We start from the raw sequence: 27405 nt of genomic DNA on the forward strand, positions 1-27405 counted from the left end.
GGCGGGGATTCCTTCGGGCCCCGGGGCCTGGAAGGGATCATTAACATAAAGATAAAATATAAGATTTCACAAAACAAGACCATTAATATGAGGCATACAGGTAGGAATAGATTAACATTTCTATCACCTGTATATTAATAGGTTATATACGTCCGAGGGGGTGACAAATTCCCTTTAAGCTGTGCATGCATATGTAGCATAATCAGAGATGTGAGCAAGGCTACAAGCTTCGAAGTTGACAATGAGAGTCTTTTATCAATATCCAAATAATGTACAGGAAAGCTAATATGAGAAAGTCTTATATGGAGCACTGCCATTGCGAACCAAAAATGTAGAGTTAGACTTCAAGAGGTCTAAGGAATTGGATTTTTTATTCATATCAATGTACTATGAACAAATAATCAAGTTCTTCAGAGCGCTTGTAGCCTGACTGCATGTTTTTAGTCTACATGAAACATCATTTGAAGTAAGAAAGTTTTTTGGGGACTTTTTATACTAAAACAACAAAAACCAGTACTCATCTCTTCTTTTCCCAGTTGATTCTGCACCAACGCTCAGGAGGTACTCCACTGTTCTTTGTTTACCGGATGTCAGTAGTAAAGTGCCTCGGCAGTTAAGTGCTGTACTACTGGCTTCACAAGTCAGTGAAGCATTGAACATTGAGACCACAGATTGGCTACAGCATACAAAGATCAGCAAACTGATAGATTATCTTCAATGAATTGGTGGTGAATGGACACGGATGGTAACAGATTTGTGTTATTTTTAAGCAGTCAGGCAGTCCCTTTAAGTAATGCAATTAAAAAATACATGGAAAACCTTTTGACCTATATTTTTCACGATTATTTCCATCTAAACAATCTGAGGGATAATTTTTAGCTGTTTTTTGTTCAATTTTATTTTTGCCTTTCCAATTATTTTCCTATATGTCATCTTACATTCAATCTTCTTTCTGTTTTGCTTTTTCCTTTTTTTCTGTTCAGGTTTATGACCAGTTAAACTGCAATTGTCACTTCAATTTAGGTCTTGTTTTATGCTTCTGCAAATACATGTAACTTCAGCATATCTATTTACGTGAAAAATGCTTTCACAGGCAGGGGAAAAAAACATTTCTCAGTCTGATTGTCAAGTCAAATAGTTTTGATGCCTTTAGATAATCCTGTGCAGAAATAATCTATCAGTGTAACCTTTTCCTTTGTCATAAATGTCACAGATAATGGCTGAAAGTGATATGTGTTCTTTTGCCCAAGCTGTGAAAGGGAGCTCCAGGGGGTGGCATTATAGTCAACAACTGAGTATGTGCAGTATTATTTTTGACATCCAATTACAAAATTCCCACAACAAATATGACAACAATGTCTTGACACTTTCGCCACATCGATACATATATCTATACAAAAAAAGCGCTCCACTTGTGTAATCACCAGTATCATATTATACTTAATATTTACGTTAGTTGATTCCCCATACATAAAGGGGTTATCCATTTCAATCATTTATTGTACAAATGGACCCATGACTGTTTTTTTAAACATACATTCTGGATCCTTACAGTTCCTCTGGTGTCCTTGCCCTATTAACTCTGTGCTCGTCATTTCCTCTTGGTGAGAGGCATCATTTGATTGCTGCAACTAATTAGCAGCCACTGACTGACTGCAGCGGTCACTTCCTGTCCAAGACAGTAGAGAGAGCTAAGAGACTATTTCTTCTGGCTCAGATAGACATATGGCACCACCATGCCAAAGGAGGAAGAAAGTAGAATGGCGGGGGACATGGCCAGAGGTGCAGGGATACAACCGGAGTCCAGTTTGTTTGTTTTTTACATTAAGACCACCATGAACTCTTGTGTACAATAACAAATTGTAATTGACAATTTCCTTAAAGACTGCAATGGGACACTTTCAATACATTATACTTAGTAGCTAACAGTAAAATAAAAATGTAAAGTAATAGTCTAACCCATTTAAAGTATAAGGTCATATAGATTACGCTTGCAGCAATTTCTTCTATAGAAAGCATGGATCTATAAATTGTTATTTTCACAGCTTTACATTGCCTGGCATGTTAACCAAACACAGGCTACGTTTTATGATATTTTGCATTCTGTCTATTAGGATAAGGGGAAGGAGAATACTGATATAAGGCTCCTGGGGTTACTACTTGAAAAAACAAACCAACCCTCTCTCTTTTTAAATGTCTTTGTACAGCTGTAACATGGTGCAGGGTGGTAGCCATGGGCGAGGCACTCGTCTGTGGCATCCCAGCATGTTACATGAACGAAGAGGTCCTGTCTGGGTGTGTGGACTTGGGCTGTGAGGACATTGAGTTACATACAGTTCAATGAGGGAGACCACCATCCAAAAATAAACTCATTACTGAACAGTAACTTGATAAGGGTTGCATGCAAGGGATAGCAGGTACAAATCTTATCAAAGTTTCCTTTACAACTCAAAGCATTTTCCACATGGTTTCCTTTCTCAGTAATTTACTCCGAGGCTATGTCCACTGTTTTTCCATACTTCACCACAACCCAGCTGTAATGCTACAGTCCTGATCAACTAGTGTCCTTTACTTGTTCTGCGGTTCTGTGTCCTCTTTCCACTGCTGGTGCCATGGAACTACCGCTTGGGACACTTTACTAGTTCCACGTACTCAGTCCTGCTTAGGCTCATTACCTTCCAGCATTATAAGCTTGGGGTCTCGTGGCTAGGCATCCTCTCCTAGGACCCATCTCCGGAAGGCCACCCTGTCTCTTAGTCACTTGTAATACGGATCTTGCTATCCCTTCTCTTCGGTATCCTCTCACCTTGGGTCACCCCAAAATGCAGTACTGCTCACCTTGGACCTTTTGGTCCACTAGCTATGCACTTTCCCTATAACTTAGCCGCTCCCATTCTGGGCTAGTCCCAAAGATTAACTCTAATTGATCCTAAGGTCAAACTATACATATTACCAACTTATTAACATATCTAACGCACATCACAATTCACATTACACAGCACAGTTCCATTACATATCACATCACTAACAGCACATATTACAATAAGACGATTGGTGTCTTCAGGAAACTAATTGTGCTCTAGGCTTTGGGTCAGGGGTAATTTGAAGCTATACTGCTGAATTTCAGGAACCATGAAGACACATTCTGAAATCCATGAGTACTAAGAGAGCTTTTCCCACTCTTGCTGCCTCTGCAATGAAATGTTGTACAACTTACATAGAATGTTCAATAGAAAGAAAAAATATTGGCACTCTACAAAAGCATGTTATTCCATTCACTTGTGATGGTGCTCAGCAATGGATATATAGAAATTCCAATAGTATTGTAGAAGAAAAGAAATTGTGGCACTCACCCATGAATAATATTCAGAAATTTTATTTCCAGATAGATATGGCAGGCAGAATGCGCAGGCACAGGATTTCCGGCCATGCACATGACGTCAAAGGGACACTGAAGAGAAGGGGAGGCAAAATCTTTTGTATAATGAAGAACGGAGGCAGTCTTTTGTTCCGTGCAGCGTGCGCACCATAGCCTGGAAGATCGAAACTATAAAAGATGATTTTTACTGAACAAGGCATCATCCAGGAGGCATACAGGTATGATTCATTTCAGCTGTATAAAACCTGTATCCTCATATCAATAACTTAAAAAGCTCAAAAGGATGATAGATTTCCTTTAATATTTTCTTTCTTTGTTTAATCCCCAAAAAAAAAAAGTGATGCATTTAAGGGCCTAAATTGAAACTCCAAGGCCCAAAAGAAAAATACTGCATGAGTATTTCCATGAAACTTCCCATACACAGTAATTTTTGCAGTGTTTAGCTCAATAAATACATTAATTTCATATGCCATTTTTTGTTTTACTCTAAACAGCATTTCAAACTTGCTGAAGTGGAAGAAAAAAAAAACAAATGTAAATTATGTTTTACAAAAGTTTATGTTTACATGATAATTTCTTTGGATTTTCTAGTAGAAAGTCATTAGCATATTAAATTCCTTGGAGGAATGATAAATGCATACTTGTAAGTTCAATGCACATGTCTTGGAATGCTGTACCACTAATTTGCCTGTACACTTTTTGTGCTTGTAATTAGTATTCATTTTACTATGCACTTCCTAAATGATGTTAATTGGCTTGATAAAACTTCAGCATACGTGCTTTTTCTCATCACAAATTGGATTCAAGTATTTTTAGTTTTACACGGGGTCAAGATGTCCAAAAATAAGTAGCATAATTTAGAGCAAATTATATTCAAACCATAATGAGACTGCAAATACCGTTTATCAATACAGCAAAGTCTAAAAGTGGCAAGGCATCATTCTACCAAGATGTATCAGTATCATTAGTGCTTTCCATTTCAGTAATTTGAATAATGAAGTTTAATTTGTTTCCAATCGTTACATATAATTTATGATAGGTGAAGCAGTGTTCTGTTCTAAAGTTTGAAAGTTACTTTACAAGAAATTATAATGGCATGTAATTTGATAATAAATTCAAAATGCAATCAAAAGATTAGCATGTAATTTATTATTTACTAAATGGTAATGATTTATTTAGAATGAACCAAATAAATGTCTTGATACCTAATGTAATTATTAATCTGAGGTGACTTGTGACTAGCTTTCAGTTGAGGAGCATATTTTAAGGAATTTCTACATAGGACTAATACTCTGCAGTTTTTCAATGCTGAATTGTGGGCAAAAAATTTGCACCGTATTATCTCATCCACCTGCTGACAGCCAGATCGTGCAGTTATATAATTGCATGCAGATATGTTACTATGCAGTGACATTTTCGAAGATCACCAAGAAAGTCTATGTGTAGACCAGTAGTGGTTAAGGACATAGACAATTTTCAAGTTTCCTTTTTTCCTCCCCATTTTCAAAAAGCCATAACTTTTTTCATTTTCTCTCGATGTAGACATACAAGTCTTGTTTTATGCAGGATGAGAAGTCGTTTTGAATGACACAATTCATATTAACATATAAAGCAAAGGAAACGGCAAAAAAAATCCCACTATTATGTACGTAATTGTATAAAAAATGGGTTTTAATTTACACAGAAAGCAGCAGCTGTGATCTCATGCTGTACTGTCTGTATACTCTCTTTTGCATTCTCCGCAGCCCAAGAGCTGTGGTATGTGCCGACTAGGTTCCTGCTGAGTCAGACACAGCCATCACACAGTACATAGCAGGGACACATTTTTGAGATACTCAGCACAGAAACATTTTTTTAACACACCCAATTGAGGAAGTTATGTTTATTCCAAGATCTATTGATTAAAATTAACTTTGTTCACGGGATAACCAGTTTAAGTAGCCACTTAGAACTTTTTAAAAATTGGCCTGTACAACTGATTCACAAATGTCAATATCTCTGGACGTAAAACCATAAACCATAACATAATTTCCAAATTTTGTTTATTACTATAACTTCTAATTTGCTTTTTGGTTGGAAGTAATCTTTCTGTTAACCCACATAAGTAATTTTAAGACTTAGGGAAGACTCAGACAGCCATATATCTCGGACAGGGATCGCAACTCAATGCTTGGACTGGCCATCGGCTCTCCCGACCCTAGCGTGACAGCTGCATAGAAATACATGGTGTCATGCCCGGGTCTGGAGAGCCAATGGCCAGTCAGAGCATTGCATTGCAATCCTCGTCCGATTCATACTGTCATTTTGCACTTCCCTTATACATTTGGAGGAGTCATGATAAATTAGCTGTACAGCAGCAAACATAGATCATTGGTGCTGCATATGGAGCCATTTGGTGTTCTGTGCAGTGCTATACATACAGTGGTATGAAAAAGTGTTTGCCACCTTCCTGATTTCTTATTCTTTTGCATGTTTGTCACACTTAAATGTTTCAGATCACAAAACAAATTTAAATATCTCCCGGATCCACACATTCCTCAACCACGAATCTGCAAAAACACTAATGCATGCCCTCATCATCTCCCGCCTCAACTACTGGAACCTGCTGCTCTGTGGCCTCCCTCTACCACTCTAGCACCCCTCCAATCTATCCTAAACTCTTCTGCCCGACTAATCCACCTGTCCCCCCGCTATTCCCTGGCCTCTCCTCTCTGTCAATCCCTTCACTGGCTCCCCATTGCCCAGAGACTCCAGTTCAAAACCCTAACCATGGCATACAAAGCCATCCATAACCTGTCTCCTCCATATATCTGTGACCTAGTTTACCAATACTTACCTACACACAACCTCCGATCCTCACAAGATCTCCTTCTCTACTCCCCTCTTATCTCCTCTTCCCACAATCGCATAAAAGATTTCTCCCGTGCATCCCCCCTACTCTGGAACTGTCTACCCCAACAAATCAGACTCTCGCCTACTGTGGAAACCTTCAAAAGGAACCTGAAGACCCACCTGTTCAGACAAGCCTATAACCTGCAGTAACCCTCGCTCCACCATACCGCTGCAAGACCAGCTCTACCCTCACCTACTGTATCCTCACCCATTCCCTGTAGATTGTGAGCCCTCGCAGGCAGGGTCCTCGCTCCTCCTGTACCAGTCACTGACTTGTATTGTTCAAAATTTATTGTAATTGTTTGTGCTTTATATATCCCTTTCACATGTAAAGCGCCTTGGAATAAATAATGTCATAATAATAAATAATAATAATAATAATAATAATAAAAATACAAGACAAAGATAACACAAGTAAAGACAAAATGCAGTTTTTAAATGAAGGTCTTTATTTTTAAGCGAAAAAGAAATCCAAAGCTACAGGGGCCTATGTGAAAAAGTGATTGCCTCCCTATTTAAAACATAAATTAACTGTGGTTTATCACATCTTTGGGAAGCTGAGATCAATTTCAGTAGCCACACATAGGCCTGATTACTGCCACACCTGTTCTCAATCAAGAAATCATTTAAATAGGACCTGCCTGACAAAGTGAAGTAGACAAAAAGATCCTTAAAAGTTATACATCACGCTGTGATCCAAAGAATTTCAGGGACAAATGAGAAACAAAGTAATTGAGATCTATCAGTCTGGAAAAGGTTATAAAGCCATTTCTATAGCTTTGAGACTTCAGCAAACCACAGTGAGAGCCATTATCCACAAATGGCAAAAACATGAAGCAGTGGTGAACCTTCCTAGGAGTGGTTGGCTGACCAAAATTCCCCCAAGAGCGCAGCGACGACTCATCCAAGAGGTCACAAAACACCCCACAACAACATTCAAAGAACTGCAGGCCTCACTTGCCTCAGTTTAAGGTCAGTGTTCATGACTCCACTGTAAGAAAGAGACTGGGCAAAAATTACATGCATGGCAGAGTTCCAAGACAAAAACCACTGCTGAGCAAAAATAACATGAAGGCTCATCTCAGTTTTGTCAGAAAACATTTTGATGATCGCCAAGACTTGTGGAAGAATTCTCTGTGGACTGACGAGACAAAAGTTTAATTTTTTGGAAGGTGTATGTCCTATTACATCTGACATAGAAGTAGCACAGCATTTCAGAAAAGGAACATAATACCAACAGTAAAATATGTTTGTGGTAGTGTGATGATGAGGGGCTGTTTTGCTGCTTCAGGACCTGGAAGACTTGCTGTGGTAAATGGAACTATGAATTCTGCTGTCTACCAAAAAATCCTAAAGGAGAATGTCTGGCCAACTGTTCATGACTTCAAGCTGAAGTCTACTTGGGTTATGCAGCAGAACAATGGTGCAAAACACACCCGCAAGTCCACCTCTGAATGGCTTAAGAAAAACAAAATTGAGACTTTGGAGTGGCCTAGTCAAAGTCCTGACCTTAATCCGATTGAGATGCTGTGACATGACCTTAAAAATGCAGTTCATGCTCAGGAACCCTCCAATGTGACTGAATTACAACAATTTTGCAAATATGCTTGGGCCAAACTTCCTCTAGAGCAGTGTTTCCCAAACCTGTCCTCACGGACCCCAACGCATCGTGTTTTCAGGATCACCTTAGTATTTCACAGATGAGAGAACCTGTGGCAGTTTCTGATGCCTTAATAATAATTCTATCACCTGGGCAATACTAAGGAAATCCTGAAAACATGACATGTGGGGGGCCGTGAGGACTGGAGTTTGGGAAACACTGCTCTAGAGCGTTGTAAAAGACTCATTGCCATTTATCACAAATGCTTGATTGCAGTTGTTGCTGCTAAGGGTGGCCCAACCAGTTATTAGGTTTAGGGGGCAATCACTTTTTCACACAGGGCCCTGTAGGTTTGGATTTCTTTTTCCATTAATAATAAAGACCTTCATTTAAAAACTGCATTCTGTGTTTACTTGTGTTATCTTTGTCTAATATTTAAATTTGCTTTGTGATATGAAACATTTATTATTATTATTATTATTATTATTAATTTATATAGCGCCATTGATTCCATGGCGCTGTACATAAGAAGGGGTTACATACCAAATACAGATATCACTTACAGTAAACAAACTAACAATGATAGAACAGTAAGGAGGGAAGGGGACCCTGCCCTTGCGTGCTTATATTCTACAGGAATAGCTTGACAAACATGCTTTTTCACACCACTGTGGAAGATTTTTTTATTCTATGAGAAAAAGACTTTGTGATATAGCAAGATAATGGAGTTGTAATATGGCCATGTGTATAAGACCTTAAATGTATATTATGGTTTTTAAAACCTTTGTACCCTGCTGTAGTGTTTATTTAAAACAAAGTTTTCTTTACTCACCCTAACCGGGTCCAGCTATCATTCTTCGCCACTGCTCCCACTTTGCTAGGCTTCATTCAAACATTAATATTTTCCACGTACAAGAACAACGTCCAATTATTCTGATCAGAATTAGATGAACGTTTGATCAGAGTGTGTTTGGAGTGTAATCACTTTTTCTCGGGAGTGGAGGAAGAAATTGGTCAGATTTTCACAGACCCATAGACTTACATTGCCGATTTTGATTCAACTCTCGGATAAAAATCTGACATCTCTGCGATTTTCTGAAGAGTCATGGACATACGAATGGCCCCATAGACTTTCATAGGCATGAGTGCTATCCATGAAAAACACTGTTGGTACTCATACGTGAAAATCGGATGTCTGAATCGGCCCTTATTGTCTGCAGCACTGACATCTTGTCAATAACGATTCAGCCAATAACTGAGGTCAGAGATTTTGCAGGAATTAACAATATGAGCTCAGCTATTGGCTGCAATAAGGTCAATGTGATGTCAGTGCTGCAGAAAATAACAGACACTGGGAGCAGCAGAGACTCAGCACTATACTTGGAGACTGTGAGTAAAGCACAGTCTCTTTTTTAACAGAAACTGTAACCAGGGGAGAGGGAGTTTCCAAAACTAGAAAACACCTTTAATGCAGTCCTAATGTGATATTCGTGACTTCTTTAGTTGTAATTGAGCAATGTTAGATGATAAAAAAATACTGCTGTTACCTCTTACACTTATAGGGATTACCTGGAAATGAGCTACAGATATAGTCTTTCTAAAAATTGTATGTGCTTTGCAGGGGGACCCAGCAAGACTGGCCCCAAGCCAGCAAAGGTACAGCCACAGACGCACTTGGCACAAACTGCCCAACTAGGTGAGCCCTTGAGGGCCGGGAATACTCTTCATCCAGCTCCCAGTAAATGGAAGGGGGACTTTGACAGAGCCCTTCCCAAGCCCACTGTCTCCGGATAGCTGGCATCTGGTGACTCGGTCAGTGCCTAGTCAAAAACCAGGTGAGTACCTCTGCAAGAATCCTAGGAAGTGAAACCAGAAGAGAAAATGAGAAAACCCTTGAAAAGATAACAATACCACTGCAAGCACCACTCACCACCACAGCACTTAGGAACTGCAATAAACAGCAAAGGACTGAGCAAGGAACAGGATTAAATATCCCGCCTAATGATCAGGTGTTGAATACCTCCAAATCATGGCTAGACAGCCACTCCCTGCTTGTTTGAACAGCAAAATGGACAACATCCCACCACTGCATAGTGCAAGACACAGCAGCGTCCTGCGTTGCCTGGCAACCGGAGAAATCAGTGAGAGACACGGCGTCCCATGTCCTCACAGATCCTACAACACAAGAAAGCAATGCTCCACAAGATTGGGACAGTCTACATGCCCGCATAGTAGCTCCACCTCCAGGGTCAGGACAGTGGCGGCTCCTGCAACCGGAGTAGCGTAGCACCTGACCTGCTCCATTGCCAGGTCAGAGCACAGAACCACGATTCCTAACAAAAAATTACAAACATATCCCAATGAAGAAAAGTATAACTTGACACCTATAGCTGTACAAATTAAATGGCTTTTATTATGTTAAATGTTAAAGGGTTATACTCGTGTTATGTAGCTAGTATATTTAGACAGCATGAAAATAAACAAGTTTGCTCTTGACTTGCTTTTTCTCTCTGCTGCCGTTCATCTGTGAGAACTTTTGTCTTACATAGTTTACAGCTGTTGCCAAGCAGACAGTCAACCAGAGCCTGGTCAAGTATGGCAAGTAGCTACATTCTAAACTAAGGAGTTAACTCATGTAACCTATCTTCAGCCAATTTATTTCTATACAGCAGTTATGTGCTCACTTCGCCCTCCCTGTCAGCCTCTAAACTTGACCTGATGTTATAATTTCTGCAAAAATCACAAGTCCCCACCTGTCGCTGCTTTCAGAGCAGTTATCCTAATCACTGTTCTCACTTTCCCAAGCCATGAGCATGTGTAAAGGCCCTAATATCTCAAAATGCATATATAGGGATAACAGTGTACACTTCAGAACAAGCACTGACTTACCAGAGTGTGCCACAGTAGCAAGATAAGTTAAGAAGACTATGCTATGAACCAGAACTGTGACTTAAGAAGTGCCCACTCCCGCAGCAACAAGGAAGTGTAGAGACTAGAGGGCTATGTGCTTCTAAAGAAACATATTAAGAGTAACCCTTTAAGTGTTAACCTTTGACATTATGCTGTTTTTATAGTGTGCTAGCTCAAAAATGACTATGGCACCAAATCATTATTGCCTTTGTGCCTGGTTTCTGTCTAGTTTTGTGTGCTTTGCACCTTTTTTTTTGTTTGTACCCAATTCGTTATTCTATTTTTTTAATCCTATATTATATGTGCTAGTCTGATTTTTCTTGTTTTCTGCTTTGTGGGTAAATATCTGATATTTTCGCCAGATTCTTTATTTGTGATTTCTTATAATATTGCAAAATTTGGCCCAATATCACTCCAGTCCCCCCGCTGTATTCTTGAGTTTTCCAATTTTAGCACAATTTTTCTGACCTTTGGGACAAACCTGCAACTTTTGGTGCTAAAAGTCACAAAAATAAAGACTGGAAGAAAGCTTATTTTTACTTTGCGCCAAATTCATAAATGGTGTGCGCCATTTTGATCAATTTGGCGTCAATACGACAAGGTAAAAAAAGAAAAGTGACTTAGAAAAAAAACAAAGGTAAATGATGAATTGGATTCCATGGCTGTAAGACTGAAAAAAAATAGGTAGAAGAAATTTTATGCTTTGTGTTCTGGCTTCATATACAAATTCCAACAGATATAGTATATAGTTTCTTATAACCTGAACATTTTTAGCAGCCAGCATTCTCTTTTATCCATCTTCATGGCCCATTGCATGATTTTTTACAGTGAGTAGCCTTGCAATGCTTCCAGTTTATCTCTAGATGGAGCGCTAATACATAAAGACATCGGTATAGCGTGTGTCAGCAGGTTAATTGTGAAGGAAAGTGAGTATGTAGTCTATTTATTTCAGCTATTCTACAAGATGATAAGGTAGAAGATATGCTGCAATGATTTCTAGCTATTGCGATTTTTCAAAACAGAATTAAGTATTGTAACCTCTATCTATTTCCACACCAGCTTAAAGCCTTGATGTATTTATACTAAGATAAATTGCTTTAAATATGGTCAGGATCTTTACTTATAACTGTCCAATTCTGGCAAAATGACATTATCCTACATGGAGATTATCATAAAATGATGCTCCATAGCAGCCAAGAAGTGAGAATTTAACATTAAGATATGTATTGTTTGCTTGATTATGCATTGGTTGCCATTCTAGTAGAATATCATATATATTTATGTATTCTTTCATAATTCCTATTTTACATTTAACATTTTTTAGCATATTGTTTTACTATCATTATAGCAGAGTTGTTATAACATATTCCACATCATAATAGCTTCATTTATTACAGAATGGTTGCACAAATACAGACAGTATTTATGAATGCCATGAAACCTCCTGCCGAGTTCCAGTCTGAATTGAAGAATATGCTAATTATTACAGGAAATGAAAGTTCTTCCTCGTGTTTCATTTGAAAGACATTAGCACAAAATGTGGCATTGATTGAAATAGCAAGATCAGTGTTGCATTATGTGCAAGTGTCTTCTGAATGGAGAAAATGAGCACATATGATTTCCTAGATTAATCTGCATGAAGAAACATTAGGAGGATCATTAGATGACAGGATGTAAATGCTGCAGGTGTATAGATAATGGCCACCTGGTGGCCACTTATGGAAGTGCATGAAATTATTTCTTGGAACACGTAGCTAAATCTGGCAGTAGCTCCAGCACCACAGGTATTTGACACAATGTGAAATACACAATACGGGTTCTCACTTTTTACAAAAGAATTTGTTTCAGAAAAGGTAGCATGTATCAATATGTTAAATGTGCTAATGAGCTCATAAAAATAAAGATCCCAGCATAAATTTTCACTTAAAAAAAGCAACCTTTCTGAAGCTCACAGCACATTATCTTTCCTAGAGCATGGTTTTGAACTTGGATGCATGATATAAAACTAACGCATATGTACATTTCATAAACTTTTGTTCTACTGCTGTACATGTACCTTCAACATTGTTTTATGATACCTTTTTCTGCAACAAATTTTTTAATTTTACAACGCATTACAACACAGTGATTTTATAAGCCAATTTTAGATATAAGTGAATATTTGCACAACAAGGAAGCATGGTGTAACAGAAAAGGTGAATTTCCTCACTGAAAAGGGACAATACCTGAGAATCACCTCTGGGGAAAGGTAAAAGATTCATTAGAAATCTCACATCAATCTTTCTTTTCCTCCCTCCTCAGGCTTCCTCTCCTTGCTCCTCACTCTTCTTCTCTCTTTCTCTTTCCATAGAATATAATGGACTGTGTAACATAACACCACAGGATGCTAGCAGTCCATCTTGTCTGAGTAAGATGGATTTAACCCCTTTACGTCCTATGATGTATAGGTATGTCATAGGTCGCTTCAACACATGACAGCTGATCTGATCAGCTGTCATTTGCCCCTAACAGTCTCGGGTGGCATTGTGATCGACCCTCAGCTGTTAACATGTTAAATGCCGCTGTCAATCTCTGCCAGCGACATTTAACATGACCGTGCAGGAAGTGCATCACTAGCTCCGTCCATTGGCGCTCTTGTGACATGATTGCGGGGCGCCGATGCGCTGGCACAACAACCTGGGGTCTGCAGGAGACCCCTGTAGTTGTCATTGCCCAGTGACCAGCGTTTATAGCAGATGAGCATTTCTGCTATGCATAGCAGGACTGAAACCCTGCTATGTGTAGCACAAGCTTCAAGACTCCTCTGGGTCCCAGATCCCGAAAACTGGAGACGCTATGGATCTCGTAAAATGGCACCTTTTTTTTTTTTTTTTTTTACAAACTTTGGATTTTTTTCCAGCACTTAAAAAAAAACCTATACATGTTTGAAATCTACAAGCTTGTAATGACCTGGAGAATCATAATGAGAGGTCAGTTTTAGCATTTAGTGAACATGGTAAAAAAATAATAATTTGGAATTGCACATTTTTTGCAATTTCACCGCACTTGGAATTTATTTTTTTGCCCATTTTTCAATATACTATATGGTAAAATCAATAGTGTCATTCCAAAGTACAACTCGTCCCGCAAAAAAACAAACCCTGGCTCCTACAACTTAATGATGCATGCAAGGAGGACAATGATAGTAATGCGGGGGGGGGGGTTCTGTATGAATGAACATACTAATAAATTTAAGGATCTTATTAGGAAGAGAACTCGGCTGTGGTGGAATGTGGCTTTCTTAAAAAAATATATTGAAAGGGGTCTTATACCCCGGGGCTTGAGAGTCCAGATCTTCCCATCCTTTAGTGTGGAGGATGATTCTATCAAGACCAGATGGGAGCAACATTCCGACACATGCTCAATTGGATATATGCATCTACTCATTGAGATGAATCAAAAATCTCTAACATTGATCAAGACAGAAATTGAGCAACTACAGATCATATTGAAGAAGGAGATGTCCAATGAGTCTTTAAAAAAATTCAACGAAGACATCGATATTTTATCTCAGGAACTGGCTAACGAGGTCCAGTCGTTTAAATCAAAGAAATTTTTGCGTGATTTACAAGACAAGCAATTGCAATGTATGTACAAATGGGGACACTCAAACAAACGGTCTCGCCCTCAACAGAGAGGAGGCTCTTTTTCTAGATCAAGATCAACGTCTATGTCATCCACTACGTCTGTGGAGGACCCCCATGAAAAAACGCAACTTGTGGATGGTCAGAGTGTCCTGGGGCAAATTCCTAAAAGGGTCCAAACTCGACAGACTAGCAAGAATAAAGGTCCATCACAGCAACGGGTGAGTAGGTCCCAGGGGGAGTTACAGGTTGTCAATCTGTCCTCCCACGTTCTCTCTGTAGAGCAGTTGGAGGTTCTGAACAAAGGATTGTCTTTTTCTCCCACTAATGGTTTTAATTATTTCACAGCATTAAAGGACCTCCAACTCTTTGCACGTAAACTCATCCTCCACAAACTACACTCTAGGAGCACGGCGCCCTGTGAATCCTGGAGTGCGGCGGAGCAGGAGGCAATTTCAAATTTGGAGGAACTGTTACAGGAGCAAGGATCTCCCCAACAAGGTGGGTTTCCCACATGTGCAAGACCTAAGTCTACGCGCTTTCCCCCCTTGTCCCTGTGTCCTGCTGTGGAAATCTTTTCTAAGCTTGTGTCCGAGGACTTTGGGAGGCTATCTACTTCCAGGAGATTTGATAATCTCACAGCATTACAACGGAAAGCAATTAGTACACTACAGTCCTATAGTGACATTGTAATTAAAGCAGCAGACAAGGGGGGAAATATAGTGATTTGGCCTTGCACAAAATATGAAAGGGAAGCATTCCGACAACTAAAGGATGCTAATACCTATTCTAAACTTCATTATAATCCCACCACCTCCTTCTCCGCCGCACTCCAGATGATTTTGGCCCATGCCTGTGAGGGTGGGGTTATAGACAAGAAAACTGTGGAGGCCCTGACTGTCCGGTTTCCAAAAACACCTACTTTTTACCCCTTACCCAAGATCCACAAGGACCCCACCGACCCGCCCGGACGTCCGATCGTGTCGGGCTTGGGTGGCTTATGCGAACCCATATGCAGATTTATTGACTTCTATTTGAAGCCAATTGTCGAGACCTTGCCCTCTTATATCAGGGACACGGAGGACGTCCTTACGTGGGTCGATGGTGTCCTTCTGGATGAAGGGGTATTGCTCGTCACAGCAGATGTAGAAAGCCTGTACACCTGTATTGAGCACACCACTGGTCTGGAGGCGATCCGCCTTTTCCTCGGGGCGTCCGACCTGGGCGGCCCTTTGTGTGGACTGATCGTCGAGCTCCTGCAATTCGTCCTGACCCACAATTATTTTTTGTTTAAGGATGCAGTATATCTGCAGAAACGGGGCACAGCCATGGGGGCGGCCTGCGCGCCCTCGTACACCAACCTCTTCCTAGGAGCATGGGAGAGGCATGTTTTTGGCAATGAGGGCGGGGGGCCACGGACCAAATTTTATGCTGGTTCCGTTACATTGATGATATTTTGTTTTTTTGGCGAGGGACTGTGCAGCAGCTCGACGAATTTATGGTCCAATTAAACCAGAATACATGGGGCATTAGGCTGACATATAAATTTAACACCACAAAAATTGATTTCCTGGATGTCGAGCTGGAGGTTGATGATGGGAAGTGCCTCCAGACCGATATCTTTAGGAAATCTACGTCGGTCAATGCCCTAATACATGCTGACACGGCACACCATCCCACAACCATAAGGGCCGTCCCTGTCAGGCAGTTCCTGAGGGCAAGGCGGATCTGTTCCTCTGACCTCAAATTTGAACGTCAGGCCGTGGATTTAAAGCACAGGTTCAGACAACGTGGGTACAGTAACATGTGTATCAGGCATGGATATGATAGGGCTAGGCAAACCCCACGTAACAACTTATTAGACTCTAACACCATTAAAGGTTTGGAAACCGGACAAGCAAAATTCAGTATATCTCTAATTATAACCATGAGTGGGAGAATATGAGGAAGATCATGACCAAGCATTGGGACATCTTGGCAACCGACCCCTCCCTGGGACCAATTCTTGGGGATCGTCCCCTTATGACCCCGAGACGGGCCAAAAATCTTAAAGACCTCCTAGTCTCAAGTCATTATGTTCCGATACGACCGAATCCTTTTGGTTCTCATGGACCGACCCTCGGGACTTTTCCTTGCGGTCGTTGTCTTGCCTGCACCAATGTCGCGCGCTGCAACACGTTCACACCCTCAGATGGCAATAAACATTTTAAAATAAGACACTATATTTCATGTGGCACTAATAATGTCATCTATTATGCCATGTGCGATTGCCCTTTAATTTATATTGGGCTTACATCTAGGGAACTGAGAATACGTGTGCGTGAGCATGTGCGCGACATTGGTGCGGCCACGACGGCGACCGATGTCAATGAACTCAAAAGCATTCCCAGGCACTTCAGGGCTGTCCATAATTGCGACCCTCGCTGTTTCAAAGTACGGGGGATAGACGTGATACATTTGGGTGCGCGGGGTGGCAATGTCAGAAAGGTTTTGGCGCAGGTGGAAGCTAAGTGGATAGTGACACTTGGGACATTGTCGCCCCACGGACTAAATGAGTCCCTTTCCTTCTCCTCTTTCTTATGACATTAAGATATCTATAGCTGATCCTATACAATGAACCCCTCCTCTCTACCCTCACTGTGCCCGAGGGACATATATGTTTAGTTTGGGGTTTATTTTTGTTTTTAAATAATTCTTTATTTTTAATCTGTTTATATTTTTTTCAGTTTTCCTCTAGATAATGTAATAACTTCTCTCTTTGCACCTTATTGGATCAACTCTTATCCATTCAAAATGACTGTGTGATGCAGATGTCCCATATGAAATGAAGGATGGGATGATAAAACGATGGGAAAAAGATAAAGAAAAGGACCATTGATGGATAAATTGTTATGGATATTGTACTACATATGTACTCCCCTGTTAACCCCCTGTTCTGTTCTCTCCTTCTCTTCTATACGCAATCTGTAGGCGAGTACTGCTGCCCCGTGACGTGGCGCGCATGCGCCGGCCCTCCTGTTGTTGGGCGCGCCCCCAGCTGTCTATATGACGTCCGCGCACGGTCGGGCACTTCCGCATTTTGTGCGGCATGCCTGCGCGTGCGCGGTGGTTCCTGATGGCTTGGGGGCGTTGCCTGACGCGGGACTCGGCGGGCGCATGCGCCATCCTGGCGTCGCTGGGACACCTGTGCACGCCCCTATTACACGTGCGACCGGTCACGTGAGCGCTCACGTGACCGTCGCGAACAGTTTAAACGGTCTCCTTTCCCCACCATTACTACCGCCCCTTGAGAAAGCGGCCTCAGCTGCCGCGAAACGCGCGTCGGGGGACGCACGTGGTTTTCTATCAGAAAAGCCTACTGACAGCCTGTTATCTTTGGTAAGACAACTATCTCCCTTATGCTAATCTAAGTGATATACCTCCCCTGGCACTAAGTCTAAGAGTAAGAAGAGGTTATTTTCCTCTCTTTTTTGGGGGGGAATGTGTGTAGATGTTCTCCCACCTGCATAACTTTATACCAGTGTAAATATGCACGCTGCACCTTATTTGACAAGTCCGGTCTGGCTGCTTTTTAGCAGTGCACTATAGAGTGCGCCACCATATGGTTAGTTCAATAACAGCTTGTCAATCTTGACATCATGTTGTACCTTATTAAATTTTAGGTCTATTACTTATATTTTTATAATCTTTATTCTATTGGTCAAGAATTTGGGGTGCAGCGTTTTTCTACTTTCATGGTAAACTTCTTTTCTATCTGTAAAGTTATGTCAATTTGACTGAGTATCTAGCACTGAGGCAGGCTTTGCTTGGCTAAATCGGATATTTCGTTGTCCACCTTGCTCCTCACTTTGTTTTTGGGTTATATATTTTTTAATCAATGTCTCAATAAAATATGCATTCCTTTTTAAACCATGATGACTCTGTTTCCCTCTTGTTAAAAAAAAAAAATGTTGCTTTTGAGTCGGTATAGGAGGGTGTTGGGGGGGACTCCATTCCCCCGCTTACACCCACTTTCTAATATTTGGGCTATTTTGCTAATTAGAGTAGGCGATGTTGTACTTTTTAGTGTGCTGCATTGATCTTGCTCAGTTGCAGTCTGCGATATGGCTTGTATGCCTGCTCTTGCTGCGGCTGCAGGTTTCAGTCCCTAATTTTTTGAAATGTGGAGAATACAGATTTAGTCTCTCAATCCATTGGGTTGGCTGTAGTGGAAGAGGTGTCGGTCCCCATTATACTACTTATACTCTAGTGAAATTGATGCCACTTTGGTGGTTTTAGGCACAAATGTTTTCAAATGGGAACAGTCCTGATTGTGTCTTCATCTGCTGGGTTGGCTATAGGGGAAGAGGTGTCGTTGCTATTTGTACAATTTCTACTGTACTGAAATTGATGCCACTTTGTTGGTGTCTGCCAGTAATTTTTTGAAATGTGGAGAATACAGATTTAGTCTCTCAATCCATTGGGTTGCTGTAGTGAAAGAGATGTCGGTCCCTGTAAAGATCTGAGGTTGTGGGTTGTAAGTAATCACCTAGGCAGGTTAACAATGCAACAATATTTTATTGATCACAGCCATGGTAATAAAGCAATTCCAGGTAATTGGCCAAAATACAGTTCTCTCAGTCCTCAAGTTCCCAATCTGGGTCCAGTAGTTCCACTGGATTTATATAAGGCCATACTCACTGTCTCCCAACTTTTGGTTGGCCCACAGATTTTGTATCTCCAGCCAGTGTAGTATGTAGCCACAGTCCATGATCCTCTAGACGGCAGATAAAATGGTGAAAGCACAGGTATCCAGTAGCAGCAGTCCTTTTAAGAAAGTTTAAATCCAAACGACATAATCCATAATGGTAACATGTTTATCCATCCATCCTTCCAAGTCCACGGTCTCCATCCTCTTCCTTCAATCCTTCCACACAACTCAGACTAAAACATGACTCTCCTTTCTCTCCCTAGGATCAGTCCCCTACCAGGTCAGAAGTGATCCCGCTCCCCCTTAGCATTTACTGTTAGCTAGAAAGCAATGAAGAATTTTCTAGAAGCCTTCATCTGAGACTGCCTGTAAGACCCCCTGTAGTGACGGCTCCACTGTGTTGCAATCTACACTCACCTGTTAGTGTCTGCCAGTAATTTTGGAAATGTGGGGAATCCTGGTTGGGTCTCTAGCTAATGGTGGAGGATTAGGAGAAAGAGGAGGACAAGAGCAAATAGACAAAATCAGGAAGCATATACCCATGTCTGGGTGTGAAAAGGTGCATGGGAATACACCACCCAAGAAAAGACACTGGATTTGAGTTTAGGTTACACTGCTATCATTCGGTGGTGTTGAGAAGTCTGGCCCAATCCAACCCTTGTTCATTTTTATAAGAGTCAGCCTGTCAGCATTTTCAGTTGACAGGCGGATGCGCTTATCAGTGATAATTCCACCAGCTGCACTAAAAACCCGCTCTGATAAAATGCTGGTGGCAGGGTAGGACAGGACCTCCAAGGCATAGGCAGCCAGTTCATTCCACGTATCCATCTTGGATACCCAATAATTATAAGGCACAGAGGAATCACGGACGATGTTTGTACGGTCAGCTAGGTACTCCCTCAGCATCTTCCCAAACTTTGCACTCCTTGTGAGAGTACCCCGTGCCTCAGGGCCTGTGCGATGGGAGGGGCTGAGAAAACTCTCCCAGAACTTTGACAGTGTTCCCCTGCCTCTGCTGGATTGAAGCTGTGTCTCTCTCGCCTGTACTCCTTGGTTGTCCAACGAAGTGTGCCCTCTGCAGCCAGCGTTTTCAGATGGGAATTTTTTTAATAGTTTTGTAACAAGGGCCTTCTGGTACAGCCCCATTTTTGTAGACCTGTCCGCCTCAGGAATAAAAGATATAAAGTTCTCCTTGTAGCGTGTGTCTAGAAGTGTCACAACCAGTAATGACTGTCACCCAAAATTTTGAGAATACGAGGGTCATGGGAAAGGCAGCGTAACCTAAACTCAGCCATGCATGCCACACTAGTAACAGACAAGACTTCCGTGTCCTCACCAAGAGGATGACTGACCATGCTCTCCTCCTCCTCTCTGTCCTCTGGCCATCCACGCTGAACAGAGGATATGACAGCTGTGCAGGTAGTACCGTCTATAGTGCATGAAACTAGCTCCTGTCCTTCCCCTTATTCCTTTTCCTCATTGTCACCCAATCCATGTTGGGATGGGATGAGGCTGTGCTGTGTGTAATCACTCTGTATGGTTCCTTGCTCCATCTCATCGTGCTCCACCTGCAATGCATCCTCTTTGATTGTGAGCAGAGAGCATTTCAGAAGACAGAGAAGCGGGATGGTGAAGCTAATTATGGCGTCATCGCCGCTCACCATCTTGGTGGAGTCCTCAAAGTTTTGGAGGATGGTACACATGTCTGATATCCATGTCCACTCCTGAGGTCTTATGTCTGGAGTCTGAACTGAATACCGACGGCCTTGTTGATGCTGGTACTCAACAACTGCCCTCTTCTGCTCACAAATCCTTCCCAACATCTGCAGTGTAGATTTCCAACGCGTGGGGACATCACACAACAGTCTGTGAGCCGGAAGCTGCAAATGCTGCTGAAACACGGCAAGGGTGGCGGAAGCTGTAAGTGACTTTCTAAAATGGGCACACAGGTGGCGTACTTTAACAAGCAGATCCAGCAGCTCCGGGTAGGATTTGAGAAACCGCTGAACCATGAGGTTAAGCACATGGGCCAGGCATGGTACGTGTGTGAGTTCGCCTCAGAGCCGCCACCAGGTTCCGGCCATTGTCACACGCGACCATGCCTGGCTGTAGGTTCAGCGGAGTGAGCCACAGATCTGCCTGCTCTTTCAGAGCTGTCCACAACTCTTCAGCATTGTGCGGTTTTTCACCTAAGCATATTAGCTTCAGCACAGCCTGTTAGCGCTTGGCCGAGGCAGTGCTGCATTGCTTCCAGCTTGTGACTGATGTGGTCATTTCAGAGATGGAGGCGGAGGCTGAGTAGGATGAGGTGCAGGAGCTGTAGACCATGGAGGCAACCCTGATTGACCTAGGGCCCGCAATCCTTGGCGTCAGGAGGACGTGTTCCGTCCCAAGGTCCGACACTGCCTGCCTGATATCTCTGCAGATGGATTAGTTAGTCCTCAAAAGGACTGTTTGTGAAGATGGATATGTGTAATGTATGGTTTTTCTCCATACACTACCTAATACACAAGCAAATCTCTCCCTGACGCAGTGGCACCTCTCCCTACTCTGCCTGATTCCGGAGTGACTGTGATGAGCACAGGGGCGCCAGGTCTGATATAGACCTGATGCCGCTGTGCGGCCATCCAATCACTGTAATGCCACAACCACCATGGCTGCAGCATTACAATGAGTGTCAGGCAATCCGTGCATGTTGATTGGCGCCAAACATGCTGGGAGGGGACCCAAGCTCCCGCTTAGCAGCCCCGGAAATCCTCGGCGAGCGCCGAGCATCTCAAGCAGTGAGATGCTCGGGCGAGCACCGAGCAGTAGTGAGCATGCTCGCTCATCACTAGTGAACACTCCTGATTGGGTCTCCATGTGCTGGGTTGGCTGCAGTGGAAGTGGTTTTGGTCTCCTTTACAATAGTTATACTCTAGTGAAAATAATTTTTTGGTGCAGATATTGTTCTCCACACAGGGGTACACAGACCTGATAAACTCAACATGGGTATATAAAGCAGACTGCATCTCAGCTTAAAATTGTTTGGGGCAGATATTGTTCTTCACACAGGGGTACACAGACCTTATAAACTCAACATGGGTATATAAAGCAGACTGCATCTCAGCTTAAAATTGTTTGAGGCAGATATTCTTCTGCACACAGGGGTACACAGACCTGATAAACTCAACATGGGTATATAAAGCAGACTGCATCTCAGCCTAAAATAGTTTGGGGCAGATATTCTTCTCCACACAGGGGTACACACACCAGCTAAAGTTAAAATAGGTATATAAAGCATACTACATCTCAGCTTAAAATTGTTTGGGGCAGATATTCTTCTCCACACAGGGGAAAAAAAAGGTTGGGTCCGAGCAGCTTCCTGACCTTCGACTGTACTGTGCTGTCATGGCAAGAAGAGGAGGGTGACTCTGAGGGCGAGGAATGGGATAACACATTGGACGATGATGAACTTGCACATCCAAGTTAATGTGAACCCAGAGGCACGTAGCTGAGCAGCTCATCTGAAGAGTGTAAGCCAGCGCTAGACATCATAATGGGGGATACTCGCTTCGCTGCGACAATCAATGCACACGTGCAATATCTTTCCGTTTTTAAACAATGCTCAGCAGTTTATTACTTCATAAACCGCATATGACCGGGTCCAACTCAGTGGCACGCCGACACACATATATATAATATTCATGAGCCAAGTGACACACAGGCCCACTTGCTCCAGGTACAGCCTTCAGCAAGGTAATCATATAGCAATGTCCATAGCAATGTCCATATAACGTAGTGTATTACCTTTGCCGGGTTTAGCTGTCTCAGTCCATTACTCCGCCACCACTGTGGCTTTGCGGCTTCCCAGGTGGGGGTCTCTAGCCGTCGTTCCCTCAAAGGCCACTGACATCCACACAGGATCCAGGCTTTGCCTTTCAGGACTCTTCATCAAGCCTCTGCCTTCCAAGGCCACTAGCATCCACTCACAGGACCCAGTCTCGGCCTTTCGGGCTGCCAGGCTTCACTCGGCCTCACTAGGCCTCACACAGTCGGTGTCCCACACACACGGGAACAGGCCTTACGCCTCTCTCACAGAACACACCTGTCTCCCATCAAGCAGGGTTTATATATCCATCCCGTGCACACACACACACACACTGACAGGACCTTGCTGATGTCACAGTCATGTGATCAGACAGACATTCTGTGCGCGCAGGACCTGTGACATGTGACCAGTCACCTGAGGGGGAAGGTACATGGTCAGGTAAAACACATCCTGGACCATTACCGTAATGCCAGCAAGTTGCTGCATTACAAGAGGTGGAGGAGGAAGGTGAGGAGGTTACATTTCATCTTATGGCGCAGACACGGAGTGATGCAAGCACGGGGAGCACTGCATCCTCAGCCACAACTGTGGCAGTGACCAGCAGCGGTCACGGGTCTGCATCTCGCAGGGGCGGCATGGGTTGCCTAGCCTGGGCCTTTTTTCAGACCGCAAAGGATGAGCCAGCTCACGTTATCTGCAAATTTTGCGATAAAAAACTCAATACAGGGAAAAAGTGCAATAATTTGACTACTACATGCATGAACCTTCACATGCACAATCAACATTCGTTACTCTGGCAATCTCACTGTGATAAAATGTGGACCAGCAGACCTCAACAACCATCAGCTGCCCCATCAACCGCATCCACTGCTTCTTCCTCCTTCTCTGTTATCATGCCAAGTATTGGCACGCAGATCTCCCACTGCAGAACCTCTGCTTCTCTACCTGCTCCAGTCAGGCTGAGTGAGAGCCCGTCAGCTGTAATTGAAGCAGACATGCATGCTGTGCTTGTTTCACTGCGCACACCACATGTTTCTTAATCCACCGTAACATATCCCCCTGCACCTCACTCACGGTCCAGCAGTTTGTCCGTTTCACCGTACTCCGCCCTCTCTCAGCACTGCAGCCAGCTCTCGGTCATTTATGGTCACGTAACAGATTGTTTCCTCCCACACATGACAAAGCTAAGAGGTGGAAATCCACCATCTCCAACCTGTTGGCTACGGAAATGGTGGTGTCAGGCCCTAATTTTTTTAACTGTTAACACTCCTGTTTGGCTGCTTTTTTACTGAGGAGGTACTTGGAGAACCTGGAAGAAACTCCCACAAACATGGGGAGAACATACAAACTACTTGCAGATGTTGCCCTCTATCATCATAAAAGAGTTAGCTCGTTGTCTATGAGACCGACCATCGCTGCTGTCTACCTTGTGAACATTGTGTTGAAGCTTGCAAGGTGTCACGGGTTTACCATGACAGAGAGGAGCCAGAAGACCGCAGCGTCTGATTCCTCCCTCTCCTGCAGTCATTAAAAAGAAGCCTTTCGCCTTCATATTAATCGGTGCTGGGGTTAATCTGCTCAGTTGTTAGCTCCTGGAAGCTTAACGTGATTTCAGCTCTCGACATATTTGTCCTGTGCATCTCCCTTACTGTGATAACGCTGTACCCAAACACATCAGACTATTGCCTACTGTGGAAACCTTGAAAAGTAAGCTGAAGACCCACTTCTTGTGACAAGTTTACAATCTGCGGTAAGCCTCACTTCAGTATACCGCTGCACGACTAGCTGTACCCTGACCTACTGTATCCTCACCCATCCCTTGTAGATTGTTAGTGCGCCCTCGTGGGTAGGGTCCGCTCTCCTCTTGTACCAGTCGGTGACCCCTTTTGACATGTAAAGCGCCACGGAATAAATGTGACTGTAATAGCAATAATAATTATAGTACTTGTACTCTTGGTCAATTAATGGCACTTTCCAGGTGTCTACCCCAAATTTGATGTGTTTTGGCAGCGTTTGGGCCCATTTTAAGGTGTTGTGTATGCGTTTTTTTTGTCCCCCATTGAATCCTATGGCGTTCGGTAACATTTGACGATCATTCGATTAATAAATTGGCGAAAATTGCAAATTTGACAATCGTAATCTAAATCGAATATTGAAACATTCGCTCATCTCTAGTAGTGATGAGTGAGCACTAAAATGCTCGGGTCGAGCAAATTGGAATACTCGGGTACTCGACCCGAGCAACGAGCCCAATGTAAGTCTATGGGAAACTAGAGCATTTTTCAGGCGGCTCCCCCGGCGGTCTGCAGAGGGCCTAAAAATTGCCAAAATCGATGGGAACAGTGCTCAAATGACATGGGAACAGCATGGCAAAGACCCCTGGAAGCATCTCTGACTCCCAGATCACTGCTGTCAGCAATTTGGTCAGAGTATTACGCCACTTTTACGGACTCACAATAAAACATACAAAAACGAAACCAAAATGGATTTTCCTGGGAAATAAGTTAAGGAACATCCTTTCCAGGGTAATGACTTGTATATAAGGCAAAATAAATAGCCAAAAACAAAAATACTCCTCCACAACTTGGGCTATGTTCACACGTAGCATTTTTGATGCGTTTTTGCACTTTTGAATTGCTTTCAACCAAGACAAATGCATTAACTGGGAAATGTCATTTTAACATTTTACAACCTTATCTGGCCATGTGTTGTGTGACACATCATCAGACACATGCATACAGTGCTGAAAGACATGGGAAAAGCATGGGGAAGACCTCTGGAAGCATCTCTGACTCCCAGGTCACTGCCTAAAAGTGTGCCCATCATAAGTAATTCTTGGCACATGCGAAGATGCCTCCCGCCATGCACCTGTCGTTGCAGACTTGCAACAATCACCGTCCACGTCCTTGTCCCACTGCAGTGTTCAGTTGTCCCTACCCCATTACATGGAATGCAAGCACAAGTATGCAGGCAGTCACCCACCCACAGGCTGCAATACTATACTGACAAATTTTTGACAGCTGCTTGCATTTGAAATGTGGCCTTTTAGGCTTGTGGAGGTGGAAGCTTTTCACAACCTCATGCCGGTGGCGGCCGGGTGTCCATACTCGGTCCCCAGCCGCCACTATATTTCCCGGTATCGCCTTCACCTTCCACAAGCACTGGTCCCACAACATTACCCGTGCCCTCCCCAGTGCACTTACTGGGAAGGACCACCTAACCACAAACACGTGGACAGGGGAATGTGGCCAGGGATGGTACGGAGCCAGTCCACAACTTTTTTTGCTAAGAGTTGTATTTAGCTCGGTGAAAGGACTGGCATAGAGGGAAACCGTATCTACCCTGCATTTCATTTCTCCCAGGAAGTTCTGTAATTGAGCTTGTTGCAGAAGCAATGGCAGCCCGTCAAACATCAACTCGCACTTGTCGGTGGTGCTTTGACACACACACATCTTTCTTTGCACATTTAATTTCTTGAATACAGAGTTGGACAATGGCCTGATCTGTAATGCATTTTGAGAAATAACATGCATAAGCATGGCCAATCCACATTAAAAAAGCAGCCATAGAGTGTCCGGGAACCTTCCCCCACACTTTTCTTAGCCAGGGCTGCTTTTCTGCAGGGTTGGACGGGCCCACCAGAGAACCGGAGACTCCTCCGGCGGGCCCTGGCTTCCCCTTCAGGAGAGTTCATAGTGCCGAGGTGAGGCCATGATGATGACTGAGGCCACCATCTGCTTAGCGTTCTGTTACTTGGAATGCAAGTGCAAGTATGCAGCCAGCCACCCACCCACAGGCCGCAACACTAAACTGCCAGATTTCTGGGCAGCTCTTTGCACTTGAAATATGGCCTTTTAAGCTCATGGAGGCGGAAGCTTTTCACAGCCTCATGCCGGCGGCGGCCAGGTGTCCATACTCGGTCCCCAGCTGCCACTATATTTCCCGGTATCGCCTCCACCTTCCACAAGCACGGGTCCCACAACATTACCCGTGACCTCCCCAGTGCACTTACTGGGAAGGACCGCCTAACCACAAACACGTGGATGGGTGAATGTGGCCAGGGATGGTATGGAGCCAGTCCACAACTTTTTTTGCTAACAGTTGTATTTAGCTCAGTGAAAGGACTGGCATAGAGGAAAACCGTATCTACCCTGCGTGTCATTTCTCCCAGGAAGTCCTGTAATTGAGCTTGTTGCAGAAGCAATGGCAGCCCATCCAACATCAACTCGCACTTGTCGGTGGTGCTTTGACACACACACACATCTTTCTTTGCGCATTTAATTTCTTGAATACAGAGTTGGACAATGGCCTGATTTGTAATGTGTTTTGAGAAATAACATGCGTAAGCATGGCCGATCCACATTAAAAAAGCAGCCATAGAGTGTCCGGGAACCTTCCCCCACACATTTCTTAGCCAGGGCTGCTTTTCGGCAGGGTTGGACGGGCCCACCAGAGAACTGGAGACTCCTCCGGCGGGCCCTGGCTTCTCCTTCAGGAGAG

This window comes from Phyllobates terribilis, unplaced genomic scaffold, assembly GCF_046119375.1.
Source record: "Phyllobates terribilis strain yellow unplaced genomic scaffold, ASM4611937v1 Scaffold_2__4_contigs__length_985480577, whole genome shotgun sequence".
Taxonomy (NCBI): domain Eukaryota; kingdom Metazoa; phylum Chordata; class Amphibia; order Anura; family Dendrobatidae; genus Phyllobates; species Phyllobates terribilis.